Here is a 20,468-nt window from a genome sequence, read left to right as displayed (position 1 = left end):
GAACTCCTAATCAAAACCACTAATTTAATTAATAAGTACTCCAAATGCAACTCCCATTGGGAAATGTCACGCAAGCTTCTATTTAAGTGGCACTACACCCCCCGAAAGATTGCCGCATTCTCTCCGGATCGCTCCCCCATATGCTGGCACTGCAATGTAAACGTAGGAACCCTTATTCACATGCTATGGGAATGCCCATTAATTCAAAGAGTCTGGAATAATACTGAAAATCTGATTAGAAAAAATTTCCTCCAAAACTTCAAAATCTCTCCGGCATTAGCAATACTTTTAGTAGGCATAGAGTCCTTTCCAAAACAAGTCCAACCCCTAATCTGCCACACCATATTGGCAACTTTATCACTCATTCTATCTAATTGGAAATCAGCTGACCAGATATCGCCCCAATTGCTTACATCCCTAATCAATAGAAATTGCGCAATGGAAGAAAAAATTAGGAACAGAATTTCCAATGCACAACTTAACTTCACACTCCCGAAAAAATGGGTGCTTATTAACTCATAACCCAGTATAACAGATGCAGAAGGTCATATACTCACATATAAAGAACACAGTGGATTAGTTCTTAGTTCTTAGTTTTTAGTTTTAGTTTAATTTTAGTTTAATTTTAGTTTTTACTTTAGACTATGATGGTTTAGTTGTCTACTTGTCTACCCTTTGTTTTCCTTTTCATTAATGTGCGTTTCCAATCCTTGTCCAAGCTAGAGACATTTCCACACAGGCGTATTTACTGAGAATCTATAAATAAAGTATTGAACGCTATGTTTCATTTTAGGCTAGTATGTCTCAACACTACTAGGCCCCACCCTTCCCATACACCAATCTCAGGACAAGTTGTCGATTGGCCTTAGGCCACCTGATATCGACCACCACATTGTATAACCAAACGTCCATGGTACCAGCCTAGTTGGCCCAGTTAAGGGTACCATGTTTGGTTTAGTTGGCTTTATCCTCTTAAAGGAAACCTCTACCAAGAGCAAAAGTGTGTGATGTACTATAACAATTAAAGATCCCTGTCTACAAATATTACCTAAGATGTGATGCCTTTCTTATTGTATAAGTGTCTCAATACCCATGTAAAAAAGTAACAAAGTTGCAAATTGTTATCTTGCGCATAAATAATCTGTTAAATGTAGACACTGCGGTTATATGTTTAAAACTAATAAAGAAATTTTCATGGAAAAAAAAAGTTGTGTGAATGGGGTGGGAAAGAGGAGGTAATGCGAAAGCGATAGCAGTAAGCATTGCAGCAAGCCTGCCTCTTCCTGTCTGAAAATTTAACTTTGGCCAAAACTCAGGATTTTTTAGAAATGATTACAGGGACCAGAGGAGAAGAATCCAGCATGAACGTACCCATGAGCTTTCCTTGTGCAGCCTCGCCTCAAGTCAGGTAATCTTTAAAGTTAGAATTCCAAATCATTTTGCCCAGTTGCAGTTAAACTGTATGCCTTGGGATACATTATTCAAGATAAGACCTTGGCATGCGTAACAACGTGGTAATGTGTCAATCATGACCCATTGAATTCAGCAAGTGATTAATTGGGTTAGCATGAATGACTGCAATCCATCCACCTCCAGTATGCTAAAAGAGAACATGTCACAATGTGAATCAATGAAAATATGATGTAAATAATATACTTGTAGGCCAAAAATATCTTCTGATATGAAAATAAAATAGACAATAGTGTCCAAACATGCAATACACTTTTGAACTATTAACATTTTGTCAGCAGTTCTTGCGTATAGGATTTGTCCAGCACCCTAGGCAGTGTCTATTGTCCATTTCTTTTGTCTTGAAGAATATTCTTTGCTTTCAGTTTTTGAAACACATTGCCCTCGATTGTCATAAGAGCAAATTCATTTAACTTCAACGGTTTTGTATTTGACTTAAGGCAGTTGTCCAGCTTGCGGAATGCAGATGGTAGGGAATGATCTTTGTTCTTATTGATGGACTTGAGATGACCTTGAGAGAGATTTGTGAAGGGGAATGCAAATATTTAGGAATTATTTGTCATTCAGATATTTTGTCATATACAGTAACATATAGCATAATTGTGTTAAAGGGATTGCGCTCTTTGTCCTTAAAGGGAACCTGAAGGCAGAGGTATATAGAGGCTGCCATGTATATTTCATTTTAAATGACACCAGTTGCCTTGCAGTCCTGCTGATTTCTTTGGCTGCAGTAGTGTCTGAATCACACACCTGAAATAAGCATTCGGATAATCTTGTCAGATTTTTGTCAGAAACATCTGATCTGCATGCTTGTTCAGGGACTATGGCTAAAAGCATTAGAGGCAGAGGATCAGCGGGACAGCCAGTAAGCTGGTATTGTTTAACCCCCCTGGCGGTTTAATTCCTGCGGCTGCGTGGTCGCAGGAGGGTTTTTTTCACTTTTTTTTTTTTGTTTAGCATGTAGCTAGCCTAGCGCTAGCTACATGCTTCCCCCCTCCCTGCGGCATCTCCCCGTATGTTCCGATCGCCGCCGGCGCCGCTTGCCCATGAGGAAATCCCGTTCTGAACAGGATTTCCTTGAGGGCTTCGCCATGGCGACGAACGGAGTGATGTCATCGACGTCATGGACGTCGTGACGTCACAGGGAGTCCCGATCCACCCCACATCGCAGCCTAGTGGTGATTGGCCAGACTGCGCAAGGGGTATGCGGGGGGGGGGGGGCCTGTATCCGCGGCGGGTAGCGGTGCATCGGCGGCGGGCGGCGGCGATCAGACCAAACACACAGCTAGCAAAGTGCTAGCTGCGTGTTTGAAAAAAAAATTATGTAAATCGGGCCAGCAGGGCCTGGGCGGCACCCTCCAGCGGCTTACCTTGTGTCACACACGGGGTTACCGCTAAGGAGGTTAAAAGGAAATACATATGGCAGCCTGCAAATCCGTCTCACTTCAGGTTCCCTTTATGCTGTCCACTAAGTTTTAGGCATTTATCAGGAAAACAATTCACTAGTTCATTGCTATAATCCAGTACCAGTTTAGCGGCAGAAGAGTCGGGGTTTGTCATTTTTCATGAAGACTGAAGTGGCCAATTTTCAGTTTGTAAACCTCACTTCACTTGTGTAGTTCCTCATGCAGCCTGCCTGACGCGATATATCGATTTGAAATTTGTCGCCTCCAGTTTTAATAACACATTCTCTTTCCATCATCCCTGGTACTTGGTGCATCTTTATCTGTCCGGGTAAAGATTCATATACTTTCACAACAAACAGATTCTTCCCAAGATGTCCTTAATGGTCACAGGTTTTACCTCATAGGTGTCAGGGGAAAAAAAGGGGAGTCGTACAGCTGCACAACAGCTCCAAGGTCCATGCGGACAATTGGGATCATTGGGCTGACTCATTTGTATCTCTGCAGCATTAAGTTCCATTACTGTGTCTCATTATGTCAGCCAATGTTTTGTGCTTCTCTTTTGAACCCTTGGTTTTCAGGGGCATTATGAGATGATTTACATATTCAGGAGTGATGCATCATGGGAAACCACAGTTTCTCACTTAACCATTTTAGTGTATCAGGACAACTATAGTCGTCCAGATAGACACCGCTCAAGTGTAACTGGAAACGTATATGCATCCAGTGTTATAGTGGCAGGTGCGTGGCATTTTCGTAGCGGTGATTGGGGAAGGGAACCGAGGGTTCTCCGAACCAATCGCCGTGCCTGGAGTGAATGGACATGACCCCGATCAGGAGCCATGTCCAATCATAATGACAGAAGTAAAGTAAAGTAAAAATAAAAAACACTTCCTGGTAAACCATGTAAAAAAAAAAAGAAAGAAAAATGTAAAAAACAAAAACATTAATAGTTGCTTTAGGGACTCAGCTTTGTTTTAATATGCATGCCATGATGGTACATTACTGTTATTTCAGTACATAAGGTCTTGCAATTAACCAGACAATAAAAAATGAAAAAATACACCTTTATTTCCAAATATTATATTGCTGCCATACATTGTACTTGGAGCATAATTTAAATGTTGTGATAGCCAGGACTAATAGGCAAATAAAATGAGTGGGTTTTAATTATAGTAGCATTGCTTACTTTAAAACTATAGATGATGGAATTGGAGAAATAGTGTATTTTATTTTTCATTTTTTTCTTGTTTTTGCCTATAAAATGCATAGAAAATAATTAACAAAAAGCCTAATTTGTGGCAAAAAAACAAGATATAGATCATTCAGGTGTGAGAAGCAGTGATAAAGTTATGGCCAAATGAATGGGAGGAGCACTGACAGGTGAAAATGGCTTTTGGCATTAAGCGTAAAATGACCTGTAGGCTGAAGTGGTTAAAGAGGAACTTTAACCAAGGATTGAACTTTATTCTAATCAGAAGCTGATACCCACCTTCCCATGAGAAATCTTTACCTTTTCTCAAATAGATCATTACAATACAATACAATAACATTTGTAAAGCGCTTTTCTCCCATAGGACTCAAAGCGCATTAGGGGATCTGTATGGCTGACATTGTGGTGAAACCCCTCCCACAGTGTGATGCCATGACCATGGTCCTGACAGTTTGCTGTGTGTGAACCTTGTTGCATTGTGCAAAAGATCAGCTTTTTACAACTGCCAAGCAAACAATACAGTATATCCCTCTGTGCATTGACGAACATACCGCACAGATCACCTGGCAGAACTAAAGATGTCACCACCTGTGATAAATTCCAGGATGTAAATCAGGGAGAGAAAAGATTCTACAATGGGCAAACTCTGACTAAGTAATTTATAAATGAATATTGTAAACAATAAGCAATTTTATTCATTATGTAATTTCCACTACAGTTCCTCTTTAAAACTGAATTATCACAAATACCTTCAATTTTAATAAGGCACACTTATATTCCGCTTTCTTTTTTTCAGGATCAGCTTGTCCTTGCACAAGTGTACTTCTATTCTCAGTCTAGCCCTTTTGAAGAATTTGGCAAGCATCTTGTTTTGCAGACCAATCTGTTTGAAATATTGTTTTCACTAGTTTTTCACCAGATTTAAGAAATTAGATTAGCATAACCCAGTGGTGAAGGGGCAGTACATGGAATGTCTCCAGCCAGGGTATTTGTGTAAAGCAAATCTGAGCTGAAAATACACTGATGAGATCATTATTTTAAACACCCCCAGCCACCCCCCACCCCAGTTTTAGTTTGTATTTAGAAGCTTTTTATTGGTGTTCCAGTTGAGTTGTGGCCATTGCCACATACCTGCAGTGGTCATTGGCTAAAATGACTAGTAACATCATAATCGGGCCAGGAGATGTACTCACATCAAAGGATTACATCTCTCGGCATGCACTGTGGCGTTCGGGGGCGCGCAGGCAGCAGTACTCACATCAAAGGACTACATCTCTTGGCATGCACTGTGGCAGTTGGTGGCATGCAGCATTACTCACATCAAAGGATTACATCTCTCGGCATGCACTGTGGAGGTCGGGAGCACGCAGCAGTACTCACATCAAAGGATTACATCTCTCGGCCAGCACTGTGTCTGTCGGGGGTGCGCAGTTGTACTCACATCAAAGGATTACATCTCTTGGCATGCACTCTGGTGGTCGGGGGGGGGGGGGGGGGGGCAGCAGTACTCACATCAAAGGATTACATCTCTCGGCATGCACTGTGGCAGTCGGGGGCGTGCAGCAGTACTCACATCAAAGGATTACATCTCTCGGCATGCACTGTAGCGGTCGGGGGGGGGGGGGGGGGCGCAGCAGTACTCACATCAAAGGATTACATCTCTCGGCCAGCACTATGGCTGTCGGGGGCGCGCAGTAGTACGCACATCAAAGGATTACATCTCTCGGCATGCACTGTGGTGGTGGTGTGTGTGTGTGGGGGGGGGGGGGGGGGGAGGGGCGCAGCAGTACTCACGTCAAAGGATTACATCTCTCGGCATGCACTGTAGTGGTGGTGGTGGGGGGGGCGCAGCAGTACTCACATCAAAGCATTACATCTCTCGGCATGCACTGTGGTGGTCGGGGGGTCGTGCAGCAGTACTCACATGAAAGGATTACATCTCTCGGCATGCACTATGGCTGTCGGGGGCGCGCAGTAGTACGCACATCAAAGGATTACATCTCTCGGCATGCCCTGTGGTGGTGGTGTGGGGGGGGGGGCGCAGCAGTACTCACATCAAAGGATTACATCTCTCTCCGCATGCACTGTGGTGGTGGTGGGGGGGGGGGGGGGCAGCAGTACTCACATCAAAGCATTACATCTCTAGGCATGCACTGTGGTGGTCGGGGGGGGGGGGGGGGGCAGCAGTACTCACATCAAAGCATTACATCTCTCGGCATGCACTGTGGTGGTCGGGGGGGGGGCGCAGCAGTACTTACATCAAAGGATTACATCTCTCGGCATGCACTGTGGTGGTCAGGGAAGGGGGGGGGGGGTGCAGCAGTACTCACATCAAAGGATTACATCTCTCGGCATGCACTGTGGTGGTCAGGGAAGGGGGGGGCGCAGCAGTACTTACATCAAAGGATTACATCTCTCGGCATGCACTCTGGTGGTCAGGGAAGGGGGAGGGGCAGCAGTACTCACATCAAAGCATTACATCTCTCGGCATGCACTGTGGTGGTCAGGGAAGGGGGGGGGGGCGCAGCAGTACTTACATCAAAGCATTACATCTCTCGGCATGCACTGTGGTGGTCAGGGAAGGGGGGGGGGCGCAGCAGTACTCACATCAAAGCATTACATCTCTCGGCATGCACTGTGGTGGTCAGGGAAGGGGGGGGGGGCAGCAGTACTCACATCAAAGGATTACATCTTTCGGCATGCACTGTGGTGGTCGGGGGGGGGGGGCGCAGCAGTACTCACATCAAAGCATTACATCTCTCGGCATGCACTGTGGTGGTCGGGGGGGGGGGGGGCGCAGCAGTACTCACATCAAAGGATTACATCTCTCGGCATGCACTGTGGTGGTCAGGGAAGGGGGGGGGGGTGTAGCAGTACTCACATCAAAGGATTACATCTCTCGGCATGCACTGTGGTGGTCAGGGAAGGGGGGGGCGCAGCAGTACTTACATCAAAGGATTACATCTCTCGGCATGCACTCTGGTGGTCAGGGAAGGGGGAGGGGCAGCAGTACTCACATCAAAGCATTACATCTCTCGGCATGCACTGTGGTGGTCAGGGAAGGGGGGGGGGGCGCAGCAGTACTTACATCAAAGCATTACATCTCTCGGCATGCACTGTGGTGGTCAGGGAAGGGGGGGGGCGCAGCAGTACTCACATCAAAGCATTACATCTCTCGGCATGCACTGTGGTGGTCAGGGAAGGGGGGGGGGGGGGCAGCAGTACTCACATCAAAGGATTACATCTCTCGGCATGCACTGTGGTGGTCGGGGGCGTTCAGCACTGCTGGCGAGATTGAAACTGGGCACCTGTGGGTCTGCTCTTTGGAAGATGGTGAAGCACATATAGACAGGGGGCTAGGGAGATGCCCCCAAAGGTTAGTAATATCTGCCTCCTCAACAGCTCACACTATTTACGTATACCCCTCAGGGGGAAGTTTGTTTATATATTTTACTATAGAGGTGCACAGATGCCTTTAAGTACACTATTTAAATTGTGCATTATTTCTAGTGGAATATCTGTCCTACTGGTGATTCATGCTAAATAGCTTTAACTAGTTACTGCACCGCTGCAGTATATCTATGCCCTCACAGACTTCATCTGAAGTCCCAGGAATGTAGATAATCGCGTTCGCCGATGTGCATGCTCCTATGTGCATTCTCATCACTGCCCGTTATTACACAGTTCCCATTCACCGATCTAGGTGCCTACATCAATGGTCACCGGGAAGGTGAAAGTGAAACATACACGCATTACTTCTTCCGCTGTACACAGTTTACATAGGAGGAATAAACTGAGGGGGGCATCTAGTGGTTAAATAGTAAATTACACCTTAACACATTAAATGTAATTAAAAATACATACATACCCCATTAAAATTAACCCCATACCTCCCCAACTCTCCCATAGTTACCAAAATAAAACATTTAGAAATAAAAATAAATTACATAAAAATACATAAATAGTTACCTTAGGGATTCAACTTTTTTAAAGGGACTCCGAGCACCTCTCGTGGGTATGCCTTTAAGTCAGACGACTTCCAACAAAGTCGTGCTATGAACCCTCTGGAGGAGCCTCTTGCAATGGCCATGCGTGTCACTTTCTCTTCCTGCTTCATTCAGTGATGCGCTTCTCTAACAGAGAAGACAGGGGTGACCCGAAAGTTAAAACATAGCCAAGATAGCAGCCACGATTTTTAAATTGAAATTAAATGAAAATTATTTGGTCTAGAACAGCGGTTCAGGCATCAAATGAAAGAGGAGAGCACAAGCTACAGAAAGGTATGCTTCTTTAACCACTTCACCCCAAGGTGGTTTTTACCCTAACGGACAAGAACGATTTTCACCTTTCTGTGCTCATCCCTTTCATTTGCCAATAACTTAATCACTACTAATCACAATAAAATGATCTATATCTTGTTTTTTTCACCACCAATTGGGCTTTTTTGGGGTTGATATTTGTTTTCAGTAATTACTTTATTTTCTATGCATAATAAAGGGAAATACAAAGAAAAAATGAAAAAATACATTATTTCTCCAATTTCCTCCCTTATGGTTTTAATATAAACTCTGCTACTGTACATAAAACCCACACATTTTATCTGCCTATTTGTCCTGGTTATCACAAGACTTTAATTATGTCCCTAGTACAAAGTATGGTGACAATATATTATTAGGAAATAATGGTGTATTTTTTCTTTAGTGTTTTTTTTTTCACTAATTTCACGTGCATGGGCACGTGAATGCACATGCATGCGCGGGAGCGTGCACGTGCACCTGCAGGAGCGCACACGTGCACGCATGTATGTATACCATGAAGGTATATTACTGTTATTTTTGCAAGTTAGGACTTGTAATTAGTGACAGATGCAAAACTAAAAAAAATACACCTTTATTTCCAAATAAAATATTGTTGCCATACATTGTACTAGAAATATAATTTAAAAGTTGTAATAACTGTGACAAATGGGCAACTAAAATGTGTGGCTTTTTTTCTTATTATTCCCGTTAAAATGGATTTAGAATAAAATAATTCTTGGCAAAACATACCACGCAAAGAAAGCCTAATTATCGGTGAAAAAAAAAGATATTGATCATTTAGGTTTTGTAGTGATAAAGTTATTGAGGAATGAAAGGGAGGAGCACTGAAATGGGAAAATTGGTCTGGTCCATAAGGGGAAAAACCCCTTAGTAGTTAACTAGTTTATGGTATAATTTGGCCCGCCCAATAGCTTGTACTTCTGTAGCTTGAGTCTTGAAAAGTTTAGTTATAAATAAACAAACCCCAGATTACCACTAAAATGAGAACTATGCTTGTTTACATTTTTTCCTGAGCTATAACATCTATATGAGGTTTTAAACATCAGGATAACTATTTCTTTAAAGACACTTAGAGACACTCTTTTACTTTTTGTGGGTGACTTTGAAAAAACTTATAGGAAGAACAGCCGTGTGAATTCAACCTTGACCATTCCATCCCTACTGTTTTGTGAGTCCTATTATGTTTATAAGGCTTGGATACAACAGATGTTCAGGTTGCATCTCAGCCATCTGTTTCCAGTGACAGTATACCCGGAGTGGAGCTTTACATTCTGCTCAGCAACATTTCTCCATTGATAAATAAGGACTGTAGGATATGAAGGTCTTCTCTGTCTACAAAATTAAAATTGATTGTTCCGCTTTAAAAAAAAAAAAAAAAAAGACTAGAGGACTGTGGAGAACTTCCCACTGCTTACAGGTACAGAATAGTCCAGGGGTTAATACAATAAGAAGCAGAATTCAAATTTAGCAATATAAAATCCAGAGTTTGTATTCTGTGATTTTGAAAAAGTATATCAGAGCTTTGAGATAACAAATATGAGTTCTGAGATAACAGATTGGACCCCTAAGTATCAGAATGGGAGATATCACTGAGCTCTAAACAGAAATGTTAGATAACTTTGAAATATGAAGTCTGGAGATCATTAGAAAATATAAAACATCCAGCAATTTTTTGCCTGGGTTTATTAAAATGCCTGCTATTCGGTGGTAAGTGTTTCTGACTCTCACCTGGGTTCTGTCACAACTTGGAGAGGGTTGCTGACAGATCACGTCATTTGGGCGCAGGGGTCAGCAGGCGCTAAATACCGTAGATGCCTGTGTTAATTAGCAGTAATCACCTAAGCGGTGAGTTGGGCGCCCAATGCTGCTAATAGCTGACTGGCTACTACATGGGAATGAACGGTTGTAGGTGATTGCCTACAGCTATCGATCATTTCGTTGCCAAAGTTAGGAGGTTGGATTTAGGCACCGAGGATGGGGGTTAGGGATTAGGTGTTCTGGTGGGGTGTTCATTTTAGGAACTAGGAGGGATTATTAAATTTAGCATTTGGAGGGCAGTTTCGTTTTAGGCACTGGGAGAGGGTTGAGGTGAGAATGGGTGCCGGTTAGTGCATAATAAAATATCACTAATGTAAATTACCAAAATTTTACTACTAGCAGCATCACCTGTCACCCAAATCAAGCAGTGTTGCCACAGAACGTACTTGGTGGCTGATGCTACAACTGTAACTTTTTAATATCCTTGATAAACCAACCGATGCCTTCTAATGTCACATACATTTTACAAAACTCCTTGTTTTACCCATTACTTGTAATACTACAATTTGCTTGCGTGTTTGTTGAATCTATGTATTATGCACTGTCTAAAACCCGATTGTCTCTGACCCACAGCTGTATTCTCCTTCTTTCACTGCCTGTTGAAGCGGGGTCACACCCGTGCAATGCGTTGCAATACTTTGTGGAGTGTATTAAGAAACTTTTTTTGCCAAACAATTTAGGAGGTGCTAAAGCAAGGCATATACTCCAAGCATTAAGAAACGTTTTTTGTGTTATAACTTAACACGTCCCTTTGTCGTATCCTTTGGAGTGGATAAGGGCCCACCTCTTCCATGTTTTAAAAACTTTACCACATTTTATACTTTTGCTGCCTCTGTCTACCTTGATACTGATGCAATCTGACTGTACAATCAATCACCAATTTTACCACTTTCATGTAGTATAAGAGACTAACTGAAAAATATATCCAAGTCATTGTGAATCTATTGCTGTTATACTGCATGGATGTTGGTAAGAGTGTATACAAATTGTACAGTCAGATTGCACAGTGTGTGGCCACCTTTACTCTGCATGTGGCGGCAAAACTACCTCTGGGTCAGAGGTCACTGACACACTATGGTCGTGAATGCTTATAGGATAATTCACAAGCAGTGGGAGCAGAGCTGATGGGAACAGGCACTGCTGTTTGTGAACATATACATGGGCTCATTTTGACCCATTTCATTTGTCTCGGTATTCCTCTACATGCCATCCATTTTTAGTTCCCGATCTGAGCTCATAAGTTGGTTAGGTTCTTTGGCTACTGTATACTGTACTGTTGAAATTATAGTTAAAGCGGTATAAAACCCTGACATAATATTCAATAAAAACATGTTTTCCTACTTTTATATGCCATACAGTTATCATACTTGCTTTTGTGCATAAGGATTATTATTCATTTAGGAATTATACGTTCCTTAAGTACACTTATTTTACTCTGAGAGCTGACTTTGCATTTTATGTATAACTGCTTTATTCATCCTCTAACTTAATCAGAAAGCATCAGAAAGCATTTATGCTTGTCTGACTTTGTTCAGATGACCCAGCAGTGTGAGAGAAGGCTTTGTTTACATTTCTCACTTTTTAATTAAACACAAGATAACATTATGTAAAGTTTGGAAGCAGCAAGCTCTGCTGGAAGGGAAGCTTCTAAAGGTCCGTACACACGCCGGACTGGAGGCAACGACGGGTCCGTCGTCACCTCCCGCTGGGTGGGCGTTCCAACGACAGTCCGGTGTGTGTACGCACTGTCGGCGGACTGATACGGCTGTTTGCCTCCAGTCCGGCGCGTGTACGGACCTTAAAGCCTGTGTTAACCCTTTGAATGCAGTTCTAGTAAAAAAAAATGCTGGTTGTATACAGTATAATATGCTGTAAATAATCTATTAGAGCAAAGTAGAAATGCTGGGTTTCATTCCGCTTTAAATAGTTACAATTATCAGTCATATTTGAAAGTTGCAAAATATCTTTGAACCAGTGTCAGCTCACGATACCTTTCTCCTATTAAACGGTGAATCCCGAACAGATGGAGGATTTTACGCAAGTGCAGAAATTATTGATGTGCAGAAAAGCAGGAGGGATGATTTGTGGGAATAAACCTTTGCTTTATTGCTCCTTCAGGGTGTTAAGTCGTGTTCGATGATCACATTCAGCCGAATGCTGTAATTTTCAGCACATTTCATCTGACTTCAATTTCTTTTAAATCTCCCCTGGAATGAGCAGTGGCTGCCGCAGCAACTGGAGTGCTGCAATATGGCCATAAACTGTTTATCTGAAGATGATTACTCTCCTCCGCTCACAGCTAATGGTCATTTAGATTCATGTGGCCGCAGGGGATGATTTGCAGCATTTCCCAAACTATAGAAATGAATAACTAAAACATTTCTCTTTCTTAGAAGATCCAGAGTGGCTGTAAAGCTGGCCATACACTGGCCCGATTTCCCGCCGATCGACAGCAGATTCGATCACTGGGATCGAATCTGCTGTCTAATAGTTCGCGCTAAACGCACTGGACCGATTGATTACCTCCTGATATCAATCGGTCCGTCGATCGCGCCATGCGGGAAATTACCGTCGATCGACGGTGGGTAGGGAGCGCATCGCTTGCGGCGTACGATTCGGGACATTTCGACGCATGTATACATTACCTGAGACTGGCTCCCGGGCATCCCGTCCGTCACTGCTCCCGTCATGGCACCTCTGGCATCCTCGTGGAAGTACAAATAGAGGGCGCTGTATTTGAACTTCCGCTGTCACTGATGTGATAGCGTAAGTTATATGCGGATGCCGGAGCCGGAGGTGCCACATGACGGGGACATCACGCCGGGAAGCCAGCCTCAGGTAATGTATGCCGGGGGGGTAGGGGGGACAGGCGGCAGCAGCAGCTCAGCAGATAGAGAATCAGTTTCAGGCTGAAATCGATTCACAATCTGTTTGCAGTAAAGGCAGCCATACGATCCCTATCTGATCAGATTCGATCAGAGAGGGATCTGTCTGTTGGTCGATCTGATGGCAAATCGACCAGTGTATGGCTACCTTAAGGCTCTGCCACACCGCAGACATGCAAGCATTGCTCAGCTGCCCACAAGGCAATTTAAAGCGGACCTAAACCAGGACTCCCTCTCTGCTCTAAATGAGAAGCAACAGCGTAATAACCTTTACAGAGAAAACATTTCTTTGTTACTGTTTACAGATCTCCTCAGAGATGCTGCAGAACTTTTACTTCCTGGTTTGCTGGAAGCACATAGGGGGTTAAACCTCCTGTGTTTACACATAGCCTATGAAGGGCACAGACTGCAGCACAGATCAAGGGGAGCTGTCAGCTCAAATTACAGTGATTTATTACCAGTAGATAAGGGAGAATTAGACAGCCTGTTATCTCTAAATACAAATAGGCTGAGTTTTTTTGTGTTTTATGCTGGGAATACACCATACAATTTTCTGTTAGATTCTTCTGTTAAGGGTCCATACACCTAACGATTTTCCGGCCGATATACAGCAGATTTGATCACTGTGATCGAATCTGCTGTGAAATCGCTGCGCAAACGTTGACCAAACGATCGATTTCCGACCGAAATCGATTGTTCCCGTCGATTCCGTCGTTCCTGTCCGTGCGAAAGATTTTGCTTGATCGCCGGTGGGTTGGGCGTGCGTCGATATCGGCGTTCAAATGTCCGATAACCGACGCAATACAGCGGCAATACATTACCTGTTCCGCTGTTGCGTGTTCCCGCTGTCACTGCTGCTCCTTCTCTGCTGGGCTCCGAGTCTGGCAGGTTTCACTTCTTCCTGTCCCCTACTTCCTGTGTCCTCTACTGTTTAAACTTTCCCGGACCGAAAGTGAAGCTGGAGCCCTGGAGCCAAGTGCGGAGAAGAAGACAGCAGAGACCGGGGGACTCGCGCCGGCCGGATCAGGTAATGTATGGGGGGGGGGGGGGGGGGCGGCAGCAGCTTCACAGATGGTGAATCGATTTCATGCTGAAATCAATTCACAATCTGTTTGCAGTAAAGGCAGCCATATGATCCCTCTCTGATCAGATTCGATCAGAGAGGGATCTGTCTGTTGGTCGATCTGATGGCAAATCGACCAGTGTATGGCTACCTTAAGATTTTTCTGTTAGATTTTCTGTTAGAATGCATAATTAGATTATTTTCTGTAGAGTCTGGTCATCATCTCTGGTGCATTGTCTTCTGTTTATCTCCTGCTGAGTAGAACAATGCCTAATTGCTAGGCAGATAAATGGTTAGATAGATCCTTTCCAACATGTTGGAATGTATCTATCTGGCAAATAAATCTTACAGAGAATCTTACAGAAAATTGTATGGTGTATTCCCAGCAGTACTTGTCTCCTATGCATGAGTTCAGGTCCACTTTAAGCCTTGTACACAAAGACTGTGACCCACAGGGATCGTGATGTGATATTCAGGTGACAGTTTAGAGCTGAGAGCTATACAGACACGCCATTAGCCTTGCAATAGTGGGGGGATCATGGTACAACAACTGTCAGAACAGCACAGAGTGGGAAGGCTAAAGAAAAGAACAATAACCTTGGCCTGCAGTCAGATGAGGCCATGACTCTCTGTAAAAAAAGGTCACTATCATCTAATGTCTGGGCAGCCAAAGATATAGTGATATAGACATAAGGCCATGACTGGCTGGAGAAAAGTGACTGTCCCCTAATGTCTGGGGAGCCAAAGCAATAGTGATATAGGCATGAGGCCATGACTGGCTGGAGAAAAGTGACTGTCCCCTAATGTCTGGGGAACCTGAGCAATAGTGATATAGGCATTAGATCATAATTGGATGGGGATAGGTGACTTTCATCCAATGTCTAGGGAACCTAAGCAATAGCCTGAGCCTAAGCAATAGTGATAGACATCAGGCTATGACTGGCTGGAGAATAGTCAATGCCAACTAATTTCTGTGGAACCTAAACAATTGTGATACAGACATGAGGCCATGACTGGCTGGAGTAAGCTGATTGTCAATTTGTCATCTGTCTGGGGAGCCTAAGCAATAGTGATACAGACATCAGGCCATAAGTGGCTGGAGAAAAGTGACTGTCATCTAATGTCTAGGTAACATAAGCAATAGTGATACAGACATCAGGCCATAAGTGGCTGGAGAAAAGTGACTGTCATCTAATGTCTGGGTAACCCAAGCAATAGTGATATAGATGTCAGACCATGACTGGCTGGAGAACGGTCAATGTCCTCTAATAGTAATGTAGATATGAGGCCATGACTGGTGAAGTAGAGAGACTCAATAGTAATATAAATACTTACTTAACATTCATAAATAATTACAAGAAAAGCATGGTCTTTTCAATATTAACTCGATAGCAGCTTGGCTTCTGCCTCGTCAGCTGATCAGAATCAGATTTTATTTGGCCAAGTAATTTTACACTGAGCAGGAATTTGACTTGGCGGCTGTTTAACAGACACAGACAATAAATATAACAATCAGACTCTATTGGATAACATCTCGGATATTTTTGCAATTCTGATATAAGCCAACTATTATAGGGAAGAAAGGCAGAGATTATTTATTTACCAGCAATCTAACCTTCTAGGAAAAGTCTTTAACATAATTTCTTTCTTCTTCATGTTGATTTAAATGAATAGCTCAAAGGGATGTCATTTTAACAGCACAATGATAATAGTACTGTGGTGCCATCTAGTGGCAGTTAGGAGTACTGCAGTGTGGTGAAAAGCACAACAAACCTGAAAATTGAACAAAACAGATGTTCGACGGTTGATGGTGTAAAGCAGGGGTAGGGAACCTTGGCTCTCCAGCTGTTAAGGAACTACAAGTCCCACAATGCATTGCAGGAGTCTGACAGCCAAAGTCATGATTAATAAAGGCAAATGCATGCTGGGATTTGTAGTTTTATCAGTGGAGAGCCAAGGTTCCCTACCCCTGGTGTAAAGTATTATCTTTGGAACTGAACTTTGTAATTCAAAACCTCACTGGCTCCTATTCAATAAACTTCTGCTGTTTTCTTCCAGGAGATATTTTTACACTTTATCAATAAAATACATTTTAAACCACTAATAAACTACCCAAAACAACTTTGATATATTTTATTGACTTTTTGTTTTTTTTTCAGTTGCAAAGTGCTGAAAAGTTACTTTGCAGAGAAAATAAAGTGTTTCCAAGGAGAAAACGTAATTGCATATGGGCAACTATGCACCATGATAAGATAAACCTTTGTATGCATTTGTATTCCCCTTTTCTTCTTTTTGCAGTAGGGGTAAAACCCAGAGCTATAAACCCCAGTCTCTCTGCATTTGGAACAAGTGAGACTGCAGCACAATTCTTCCTGTATAGGTCTTAAAAAGTGTGTGTGTTGTGAATATTAACACTCTTGTCAGCAGGGAGGAGTAATCCTTACTCTGTATGGGAGCTGAACAAAAATAAAGAGTAGACCATAAAATAGTTTAATCTTTAAACCTATTATTTCAACCCTTAGGCTCCCTGCACACTGCAAATCCGTTTTGCGATTCAGTTTCCGATTCCGATTTTCAATTCCGATTTTCCCTGAATGCAATTAACAGAAAAGAGTAAAAAACGCAGCATGCAGTAATGATTAAAATTCGGAATCAGATGTAAAAACCGATTAAAAATCGCAATCGCATGCAGAGTGCAGGGAGCCTTAAAGTGTACCCTAGCTGAAGCTCTGGTCTGGATCCTATAGAGGCTTTCAACGGAGTCCTCTGGTCCCCCATTGCCGCTTGCCGAAATCTGATCAGGGCCTTGCTCCTCTTCAAGCATAAACGCAGCTGTATTACGCCTGAACGACTATAGCTGTGTGAGCACAAGCGTCTCCATGCTACTGCGCAGCCACGGCAGTACTAATTGGGTGCAGCAAGTTCATGCTCATGCCAGAAGAGGAGCACGGCCCCGATGTTAAGAAGGGTACTGGCAAGTGGCAAAAGGACCAATAAGAACCCAGGAAGCCGCTATGGGATCCAGAGATGTCCCTCTTTTTAGGTACGTATTTCCTGTTTGACCTGAGCTTTGGCTTAAAGAGTGCCAGAGCCAAAGCTTAGGTACAAAATTAGATACTTACCTAAAGAGAGGTATGTCTCCTGTGCTCTGATGTCCCCAGGACATTGTCACTAATCATATCATGGCTGCGTAGCTCTTCTTCCTGCAGCATGGCCGCGTACTAGCCGACCGAGCCCGCCCGTGAATGCACAGTAAGCCGGAGCCGCTGGCTCTGTGGTACTGCGCCAGTCGGGTTCGCGTGGCTTCTGCGTGGCCACACTTCATGAAGAGTAGCTGCATGGCCCCAATCTAGAGGGGGGCCACACTCTGCAATGGGGGACAACGGAGTAGCGAGAGAAGTCTCAATAGTATCCTGAGGCTTCCTTCTCTTAAGGTAAGTATCTGATTTTGATCCCGAGCTTGGCTTGGGATCACTTTAAAGTGGTCTGAAACTCTGACTTAACATTCATTAAAAATGTGTTTTCCTACTTTTTATTACTCATACAGTTATCATATTTTCTTTTGTGCACAAGTAATATTGTCTGTCTACAAATTACAAGTTTGCAAAGTGTACTTTATCTTTCCCTGAAAGCTGCCATTACATTTTATTCCAACTGCTTTTTATATATTATATATTAAAATCTTCTAATGAAAGACCGCTTCTCAGAGAGTGTTTTTTACTTGCTGCACACAAATGAATCAACATTGGAATGTAAACAAAGATACTGTTATCTGCAGTCTGGATGCGGATTTGAAGCACTTTGTCCTACAGTGCTGCATAGCAGGACAAAGTGCTGTGTTTAACCATTTCAGTGATTTTCTGCTTTAATTTTTTTCTGGTATAGTAGCTTTAAAGCTGTAAGGAATCTTTTAGAGCAAAGCAGAAATGTTGACTTTCAGACCACTTTAAGTTTACTTTAACACCAAAACAGGGATATGGGGTTACAGGAAATTCCTATTCAGGATTATTGCTGTAGTTATGTCAGTAGGCTATTTGCACTCCAGGTTTGCATTAAAATCTCTGTATCTGTATCTAGTTATCTAAACTAAATTTTAGTTACAGGTGAAAGTGGCACAGTATAGTATCAAGTACTGTATCTAGACTCTGTTGACGAGCAGTAAACTTTGTTCTATAGAAAGGGGTGGGGGGGGGGGGCTGAGAGAAAAATCTGCATAGCCACACTGCAGGAACTTTAACAGAATTTGCTGCAAGGACAAGATTACAGCTCTGCAGTCCTCGTCTGTTGAGGGATAAAGACCCCTGGAAAGGAGAGTAGGCCGCACATCCTTATACTACACTACAGAAAATTATGCTAGGGAGCAGTGAGTATTGCAGGGCAGTTGTAAGCTAGTGAGCACTAGTCTTGATTTGTGTTTTTATATTTTGATAAGCCTTTCTTTTTCTTTTTTTTTAAGGCATTTTTTTAATTGAGTTTTACAGTTTAACATACAAAACAATAAAACCACAGTCATAAACTAACTGCACAGACAACCTGCCTTGAAAACTGCAACTTGCACACTTACATAATCCTTTCTGGCTGATCTGCACCTCTCCTCCTCTGTGATTCGAACATCGCTAGGTCTGTGATTCAGACATTACTTAAGCCGAAAAAACCATCATGACACACAACTGGCATTTTTCTATTTAAAAAAAAAATGGTAGTCCAATAAAATATTTCTGTTTCAAAGAGGGACACATGAAGTGACGGCACATTTCAGCATTATAAATCACATATATTTTTATTATAAGTGTATCTCTTTTTTGCCATAAATAACAAGTATTCCTCTCACTACTCTGTGGGCCAGATTTATCAAAGCATTACCGACAGTTTTTTCTTCTTAAGCTGTTCTAACCAGCAGGGAAAACAGTTCTGCATGACAATAAGAACCTTCTTAAATCCTAGGTAATAGCGGCAGTTTAGTGTGGATTTCTAGAGCTGCACTACAGTCAAGAACAGTGCAAATCCATCCCTAAACTGGCACATATTAACCTATTTTGGTTCCTGGACGTAGAAACTACCATGCGCGCTACCGCGCGCTCCCGCGGCCGATCGTGCGTGTGCACGTGCACTCCCGGCCGCGGATTCGGTAGCCAGGGAATCAATGTATCGGGCTATGGTGCCCGATCACTGATTCCTCTCCCCCGCTGAAAAAGCAACAGCTTCTCTCGGAAGCTGTGCTTTTTCTGGCTGTTCCCTCCCCGATGCGTCACTCTAAGCGTCTGTAACGCTTAGAGTGACGTCATGTAAACAAACTCATGGCCGCCATCTTGTGGCCAAAAAGTAATACTACAACTGTATGTAAAAAAAAATAAAAATTAACACACATTTACATTATAAATCTATTGTTTACCTCCCACCCTCCCAAAACTACCCAAATAAAATGTTTACTATAAAAAAAAAACATTACAATAAAAAAAAAATGTAAATATTTACCTAAGGGTCTAAACTTTTTAAATATCAATGTAAAGATGAAATATTTCTATATTTTTTTCATTTTAAACTTGTTAATAGTGATAGATGCAAAATGGAAAAAATGCACCTTTATTTCCAAATAAAATATTGTCGCCATACATTGTGATAGGGACATAATTTTAACGGTGTAATAACTGGGACATATGGGCAAATACAGTACGTGAGTTTTAATTATGGAGGCATGTATTATTTTAAAACTATAATGGCTGAAAACTGAGAAATATAGAATTTTTGCATTTTTTCTTATTCTTCCTGTTAAAATGCATTTACAGTAAAGTGGCTCTTAGCAAAATGTACCCCCCAAAGAAAGCCTAATTGGTGGCGAAAAAAACAAGATATAGATCAGTTCATTGTGATAAGTGGTGATAAAGTTATAGGCTAATGAATGGGAGGTGAACATTTCTCACGTGAAAACGACGGAACCTGAATGGGTTAAGAAGTGCTTGATAGCAGTTCTACAGATGCAGAACTGCAGGCTAGACATGATTGCAGAGTGCAGGCTAGACATGATTTATGTGGTTCTCCTCCCCCTGCTGAATTCCTCCTCAGAGCCTGCTGCTATCAATACAGCAGGTGTGTTGGTTACCTCAGCAACAGCAATTCCCCTCACACACTGCACTGTCTGAAAGTTTCCTCCTAGCTCCTCCTATTTTACAACAGTTTTAGAAGGAATCTGCACTATCTAATGATTTCTTAAGATGCCTCAGACAGTTCTGCACGGATTTCTAAAAACCTACCAATATTTTGTCTCAGACACTCTTGATTAATCTGGCCCGCTGTCCT

General features: G+C 42.6%; 1 protein-coding gene and 1 long non-coding RNA gene across 3 annotated transcripts in view; one reads left to right on the top strand and one right to left on the bottom strand.

Annotated features, from left to right (window-relative positions):
* Positions 1–15,876, bottom strand: part of LOC137504161 (uncharacterized) — a 29,519-nt gene extending 13,643 nt beyond the window's left edge. The window contains exons 1-3 of one of the 2 annotated variants that reach the window (XR_011019438.1): positions 15,787–15,876; positions 8,056–8,219; positions 1,830–1,981 (exon numbers count right to left, since the gene is read on the bottom strand). This is a non-coding gene — a long non-coding RNA (uncharacterized lncRNA). Of the gene's footprint in view, positions 1–1,829; positions 1,982–8,055; positions 8,220–15,786 lie in introns of those variants that run through there. The other variant, XR_011019437.1, reaches the window with a different exon arrangement.
* Positions 1–20,468, top strand: part of SLC24A3 (solute carrier family 24 member 3) — a 513,374-nt gene that overhangs the window by 420,163 nt on the left and 72,743 nt on the right. The window lies entirely within an intron of this gene.

This window comes from Hyperolius riggenbachi, chromosome 4, assembly GCF_040937935.1.
Source record: "Hyperolius riggenbachi isolate aHypRig1 chromosome 4, aHypRig1.pri, whole genome shotgun sequence".
NCBI lineage: Eukaryota > Metazoa > Chordata > Amphibia > Anura > Hyperoliidae > Hyperolius > Hyperolius riggenbachi.
Note: the sequence above shows the minus strand (reverse complement) of the source record. Positions and strands in the feature narration are given on the sequence as shown.